This window comes from Leuciscus leuciscus (genome assembly GCF_965113295.1).
Source record: "Leuciscus leuciscus genome assembly, chromosome: 1".
Taxonomy (NCBI): Eukaryota; Metazoa; Chordata; class Actinopteri; order Cypriniformes; family Leuciscidae; genus Leuciscus; species Leuciscus leuciscus.
Genome location: NC_138725.1, coordinates 26,924,239 through 26,932,192, shown reverse-complemented (window position 1 = coordinate 26,932,192; position 7,954 = coordinate 26,924,239). Strand labels below are relative to the sequence as shown.

The following is a 7,954-nucleotide window of genomic DNA, read 5'->3' as shown; positions in this document are numbered from 1 at the left end:
AAGGCCAATGATCTTTATTAAATTTATCTGACTTAAAAATAAAGTGGTTGAAACAAACTTAGCTTATACAAGTCTTTAATGTCATGCTGGATGTTGAAGAATCTGGATTCTAAGGCATTAGTAAAGCCAATAAAAAATGGCATGAAACTGATATCATCATAAAATATTGTATTATATTAAAAATATATTTAACATTTAAGGCAAAACTCCTTTTCCAAAAGTATTTACCATATCTGAACTTTGACCCTTTTTTTTTAGGGTGCCACTGTTTATAAGTGACTGTCCTATTAGGGTAGCCTATTCATTTTTGGCAAAATTGTCTGAAATTTCAATAATCAAATGCATTTTCACTATCTGAAAATTAGTGAAAAGGTCTTATAGTTGTTACAAACCCCACTATTAAAGTGCTCGTTAAAGGAGGGGGGTAAGCAACAAAGTCACACGATGCAAAATTTAACAGTTTTAACTTTTTTTTTTTTTTCTTGGAACAAGACTCGCGTATCAGCAGGCAACCGATAATGTTGACAGAAATAAACAAACATAGACCAACAAAACATTGAAACACAGCTTATTAGTGTTTGGCAGAAACATCATGACGCACACAGGGCTCTCTCATCACTCCTCTCAAGTCCTTCTCCCTCTGACAGAGCTGAAACAGCGATCACGCCGCTGTGGAAACAAATCGTAATTGGTCAACGTCCGCTCTCTCATTATACATCCGGCCCAGAACATCACTGAACAGGCTGCAGGGGCGTGGGGCGGAGCCTAGTCCGAAAGAGAGAGAACCAGATCAACCAAAGAAATAGAAGTACACACAAATAAACATAAGGCTCAGGCCGTAACATAGTTTAAACAAAATATTAAAAAGCTTTATTAACATTCCATTTCATCTTGTGCTACTATTTCATTTCGAACCTACAATTAATTTGGATTTTTTTTGCAATTTCCTCCAAAAATCAATGGTAATGGCATTGAATCAATGTTACAATGTGATTTTTGTTCAACATCAGGCTTGCACTCTCTGAAAATGAAACAAAACAATATATACACACTGAAAAAGAAGCGCATTGTTGATTTTCACTTGTGCTACAATCATTGGAATTTGGAATTCCAAGAAAGAAACAATGTTAAAGAGGTTTTTAATGTTTTTTTTTGAAAGATTGAGACATGTTTTCCCTACTTTCCAGGCAGCGAAGTTGCATCTGAATTTTTCTGTCTAACTGCCAGCAACCATATCACCCTGTAGCCCAAGACTAGTTGCCCACTGAAGCTAAGCAGGGTTGAGCCTGGTCAGTACCTGGATGGGGGGAGTCCTGGGAAAACCAGGTTGCTGCTGAAAGAGATGTCAGTGAGGCCCGCAGGGGGCGCTCACCCTGTGGCCTGTGTGGGTCCTAACGCCCCAGTGTAGTGACAGGGACACTATACTGTCAAAGAGCACCATCCTTCAGATGAGATGGAAAACCGGTCATTAAAAATCCCATGGCACTTCTCGTAAAGAGTAGGGGTGTAACGCCGGTGTCCTGGCCACATTCCCTCCATTGGCCCTTACCAATCATGGCCTCCTAATAATCCCCATCCACTGAATTGGCTCTATCACTCTCTCTCCTCTCCACCTATAGCTGGTGTGTGGTGAGCGCACTGGCACCGTTTTTCTGTGGCTGCCATCGCATTATCCAAGTGTATGCTGCACACTGGTGGTGTTGAGGAGAGATCCCCTGATATGATTGTAAAGCGCTTTGGGTGTACAGTAGTACATATGAAAGTGCTATATAAATGTCTCCATTCATTCATTCATTGTCAAGTTTTTGACATTTTCACATCCAAGATAGCAAGCAACCATCGAAAAAATGTTAAATCGATGTTAATGGGTCAACATAAGTAATTTCATTTCATGAAGTCATACTTTTTGGAGCATTTTCTTGTCAGTGTAGTGAGGCAATAGGCAGTGTCATATTTCCTGACCTCTGATTGTATTATGGATCACATCTTCCAAACTGGCAAAGGATCTGCTTGACTTCCACAAGAAACTATGACTTATATTCTTCATCTTTGCCATCACCCTCACTGCTTCTATCCTCCTTGATCTTCAACTTCTTCCTTTCTTATACGGCCTTGTTTTCTGATGCACTCCCTTCACTATCATCAATACTTTCTGGAAAAGGTACAGCTTTTCCTCTCTGACTTCCATAAAATCTTACTAACATAAACCTAAAACACAGGCAAAAAGGCTATTATACTGCCTGCCAGTAATGAACAATAGTGCATTAAACAATAGTGAACAATGTTCCCTATAGTCTCCTAAAAGGACTTTGTCATTTATGCATATGTAACCTGTTGTATCACTCTATTGTAGGGTTCTAAATAAACTGATCAGGTTGAATGGGCACAGTATAGTTAACATCTAAGTTCGGAAAGGAGGATTGAGACAGCAATTTCAACACAACTTGAGAAATTAAAGAAAATGTACTGTATTGGTACCAGTTTGTGAACATACAGTTAATAAAAAGAATAATAATAAAAAAAAAAAATACAATCAGGCCTGTTGAGTATAACAAATAAAATAAATAGGTCCCCAAACACAGTTCAGAAAGTATTTTCCTTGTGTTGTTATTTGTCTTTTTTTTTTTCCTTTAAAGTCTGATCCTTCCAGGAAAGAAATATTGAAGTAGAAAAAATAGAAGCAGAAGTGGTCATGTGACAAAAAAAAAAAAAAAAAAAAAATTTACTACCCGGGTAGTTTTAAACTCAGTTTCACTCAAAGTATCCAAGATGTATGGTGTGTTGTATTCTCTTATCTGTTTGATGACAGATTAAGGATACTGAGCTCGCTCCAGAGAAAGATGCTTTGTGACATCAACTAGGCACTGTTGGCTCGCCGTTCGCTCGTCCACGGTCAACTCAAGAAGTACACATCAACCGGAAACAAAAAGGAAGAAAAAAAACAGTAACCGGAGTTCTTCGAAATAAAAGTATGAAAAGATATTTCTTCCCCCGGATTTCACTTGAAAAGAACTTAAAACTTTGTCTTCACATTCTATTACTCTCTTTTATAATAATTACTCTCCGAATCGTCTTTTTTTCTCTGCTCTCTCTCTCGTTTTGCAAAAAATGGCGTTTCTTTTCAGCTATTTTAACTCATCACAGAGAAGTGCCCTCTAGTGGAGAACAGCAGTCACTACACTTTTTTTTTTTCAAATTAAGAGTCTGTTTACTTGCTACATTTAAAGGGGTTACATCCTCCCCCCCCTAAATCTGCATGCGTCCCTGCATGTAGTAAATTCATACAATTTCATGAGGTAATAGGGAACTAACTCTAGGACTCATGTCATAGTCAAGGGCTTGGGAGAATGCTTTGTCAAGTCCCCTAAATAGAGATTGCATAATGAGGACTAAAGGATTCAGTTTAAGAATAAAGTCAGTTTGTGTGGTGGAACTCTTTGTCTAGTGGATCTTCTTGGTGTGAAATGTTCCTGCACCAGTTCATCACTTGATTGAGGTATTCCTTCAGTTTCAGAAGTGTCAGACTCTTTAGAGACATCAGCTTTAACTTCATCTTCCTCTTCTTGGCCTTTGATTAATTCTTCTGGAGCAGTCAAATCTGTTTCTGCACCAACTGACGGGGTGTCAGTCAATTCAGTCAACAGTGATGTTGTCTGCGGATAGAATGGTTGAGCCTCTGGGCTTAAGGTTGACTCTGCATAATCCTCATGTTCAGATGTCCTAGCTCTTTCCTGAGACTGCACAGGACACATGTTTTCTAGTTCAGTAGTCTGTTCTTCTGAACTACATACTTCTCGCTCAGGTTCAACCACTTGTTGGCTTGGAAGCGGGAGGTCAATTGTTTCGATCCAAGACAATGACTGGGGTGAGTACTACTCTACTACATGATCCTCAGGAATGTGATCTGAAACATCATCAATCTTATCTGTGGGAGCATCCTGGGGTACACTGAAACTCTCCATTCTTGGTTTAGATTCTGCACTTTTAGATCCATCTATGCAGGTAGACAGAAATCCACAGGGTAAAAGTTAGATCCCTGTGTAGGGTTCTCTCTGGACCTTCTGAGTCCACAGGTGCAACAACATAAACGGGTGAGTTGTCGATCTGCTTCACAATCCTATACACAATTTTTCTCCATTTGTCAGCAATTGTATGCTTTCCACAAAGTCCCACATTCCTTATAAGCACTTTGTCACCAGACTCTAGGATGGATTCCCTGACTTTGAGGTCATATCGTTGTTTGTTCCTTTGTGCGGTTCTGTCACTCTGTTCAATGGCTAGTCGGTAACTCTCTTTAAGGCTCTCTTTCAATTTCTTTACATACTCTGAATGAGACACTTTACCAGGGTTCCTGGGAGTCAGGCCGAATGCAAGGTCAAGGGGAAGGCTTGGTTGTCGACCAAACATCAGCTAGTATGGGGAGAATCCTGTTGTGTCATTCTTGGTGCAATTATAAGAGTGCACTAAAGGCTGAATAAATTCCTTCCATCTCAGCCACGTGGATGGTACAGCGTTGTCCTGGTTTTCTTTATACCTAGCAACTGACAGAGGTATTTTATGAGAGAGGACTCAAAGTCATGGCCCTGATCACTATGAAGTCTCTCTGGGAAGCCATAATGAATAAAGAAGTGGTTCCATAAGGCTTTGGCGACTGTCTTCGCTTTTTGATCAGAGGTTGGCACAGCAACGGCATATTTCGTGAAGTGATCAGTGATTACAAGTATGTTCCTTTTGCCCTTTCCATCTGGCTCCAAATATAATTAGTCCATACAGACCAATTCAAGGGGACGACTTGTGTTTATGTTGACAAGAGGAGCACTCTGCTCTACCCTTGCTTTGCGTCTCACACACCTCTCACAAGACTTAATCCTCTCCTCTACATCCAGTGCCATTCTGGGCCAATAAAACCTTTGACGCACAAGGTCTACTGTCCTTTCAATGCCCAGGTGACCAACGGAATCATGCAGTTCTGTAAGATCCACTTGTCTGAAAGCTTTAGGAAGGACGAGCTGGAATAGAGGCTCCCCTCCAATGATGTGCTTCTGATACAAGGCATCATTAGTAAGAACAAACTGGTCTACAACTCTCAATATCACCTGGACTTCTCTATCCTCATGCAACCTAGCACGGCAGGAAAGGTGCTTGTTTGACTTAACAATGTCAATCACTCGGTTCACAGCAGGGTCATTCCGTTGCTCTCGAGCCCAATCCTGCTGGGACATACTTGGAAGCGTGCTAGATCCAAGGAAGGAATCTGTGGATAAGAAATCAGGTGGAATAGCCTCTTCACTCATGGCCAGACACTCAACAATTGCTGGTTCGCTATCTGCTCCATCTTCAGACTCTGCACTGTCGAGCACGTTATGCCTCTGACACACTGCTTTCAGAGCCTCCTTAGAGAATGCTGGTTCCGATCCTTCTCTCACAAACCGAGAAATGAACTGTTGTATCCTGTAACAGTCAGCAGATGGTCAGCCTGACTTCTATGTGATTAAATGACTGGATCCTAATCAACAACACGGACTCTGTTCGGACACAGAGCAAATGGCATCGAGCATTTGCATAAATCATTGACTTCTGATCTGAGACCACGGATCTTCTCCTCCTGAGTAAACAGAGAACCTCTGTTTTACTGCTCAAACTTAAGATTTGCTGGCCAGCAGGCGCCGAAACGGCGAGACCCGCTGAGATCCCCGGGAAAATTCCCCAACGCGCACAACACCCCGAAAACAAGCCACTATTGTTTCAACCAGATATGCAATGCTAATCTCATCAACCCCAGAAACGCACACACATACTGACCAATACCCCCGAGGGAGTGACAAAAGTTCACGGCGCAGTTTGAACTTTCAGTGACTTCATGACTCTACGCACACACATATACATACACACTCACACAAGGACTGCATCTATTCCCTGACCACGTGTGGTCAAAATTACCCTTTAAAATGTATAAAATGTATTTCTTGTTATGTTTCATGATCCCCATACCCAAATTACTCTAACTATAAGCTTTATTGGTATTTAATCGATTTGATGTGCATGTAATCACGAAAAATCATGTATCTGCTGGTTAATAGCTCGCAGAATTATCATTCATGGTATTGTTTTATTCCAAAGAACCCAACGGTGTCGAATCCGTAACACAAAGTTCAACCTGATGCATTCCGTCATTAATACCAGTTTATGAATGTACTAGAAATAAGTTCTGTCTCCACTAACATCATTTCCAGGAGGCAGAACTTCGCAAACAAAGAAGTTTACCGCCACGCGTCCTCCCGAATGATTGGCTCATACACGTGAGAAGGCGTGACTTTGGCTGCTTCAAAACAAGGCGCCACACGCTCATCTATGCAGTTCGCCAGAGAGAGAAAACCCGCCTTCTTCCGGCAGCTCCAGCTGGAGCTTTCTTCGTTTTATTTTCTGAATTTCATTTACTCTAAGTCTTTTATTTTATCTACCGCAGTTTGATAATTTTACTTCGTTCAGTCTGTGCGAACAAAACTAGTTTAGGACTAGTCATCTTTTAGCAAAGTTTACGAACGTGCTGCAGCCGAATCATCGCAACATCCGACTCCGCCCGGCGCGGCAAGAAACATCCTTTTCAAACCAGCCCACTCAAAAAGCAAATCTCAAAGCAAGTAACGTAATCTTAATATCGCAAATCTGAAAAGAAAGTGCTGTTTAAGGTTGTCTAGAACTTCTTAAAGCCTTTGGGTCTTTTGAAGTAACTGACTGAACTGTTTTTGTCCTGAGAAGATTTTACTTTCACTTTTACTCTCTCTCTCTCTCTCTTCTCTCCAATATTTCATATGATCATCAATTTTGTATTGTTTGTTTTGTTATGCATATTTACTCCTGCGTGTTTTTTAAGCAGTATACGTAATCCTTAGTTGTTTATTAAACTCCATAATCTTTTAACTGAATCTGTCTCATTTGTCCCATGAACTGAAGTCCCTGAAAATGTCGATCTAAAGCTAAAAGCTCTACGAGGTTTGACTATTAAAATATCTTAAGTGCCTTACACGAGAATATCATTCCTTATGGCCAGAGGAAGGTTATTTTCGTTGTTTACAGGCCGGTAAATTCTGATGAGAAGTCTCGCATCCAGTTCGCTAAACGGACAGATTACGCAATAGCCAAATTCGAATTACATGGAATTTACACTGATAATTTATATGATTTTACCAACCTGTATTAATAATTATTACGAGCCATCGTGTTAATTATTCATATACGGTAAAAATTTGTCTATTCCCTATTTTTAGATAATTTAATTTGTATATGCAAATATATACATATTCATCTTCTTATGAATATTACCATCATTTGAGTTAATAATTCCCCAAAACAACTCAGTGTTGCTACAATCCGATCGTCCTCTTCCTTGGAACTATAATCGTACTCGTTCTGTGTGTGTGGTCTTCGGGATAAACCGTCTGCATCTTGGTTCCTTTTCCCGGCTCTGTACTCTATACTGAAATCAAAACTTGAGAGGGCAGCTAACCATCTGTGTCCTGCAGCATCGAGCTTAGCTGAAGTCAACACATAGGTTAAGGGGTTGTTGTCAGTCATGACGACAAATTTGGCCCCATAAAGGAAGTCAAAGAATTTGTCTGTCACTGCCCACTTGAGGGCAAGAAATTCAAGTTTATGAACAGGATACCGCCTTTCACAGTTAGACAGTCCGCGGCTTGCATAAGCGATTACTCTATGTTGGCCATTCTGTTCCTGATATAGAGCCGCTCCGAGTCCATGCAGACTGGCGTCAGTGTGCAATATAAGGCTTCCTCAGGTTTGCAAATCCCAAGACAGGTGCAGATGTCAGCTTCTGTATTAAGGTCTGAAAGGCCTCTTCACACTCTGAAGACCACTTTTCATTGAAAGGTCGTTTCCAGTCAGCAGGGGAATATGGTTTACCCATGGGTCTCTTGAGAGGGTTATTTTACAAAAA

The 7,954-nt window shown here is 40.7% G+C and overlaps 1 protein-coding gene across 1 annotated transcript in view; it reads right to left on the bottom strand.

Moving 5' to 3' along the window:
- Positions 1–7,954, bottom strand: part of LOC309501443 (uncharacterized protein) — a 56,016-nt gene that overhangs the window by 23,040 nt on the left and 25,022 nt on the right. The window lies entirely within an intron of this gene.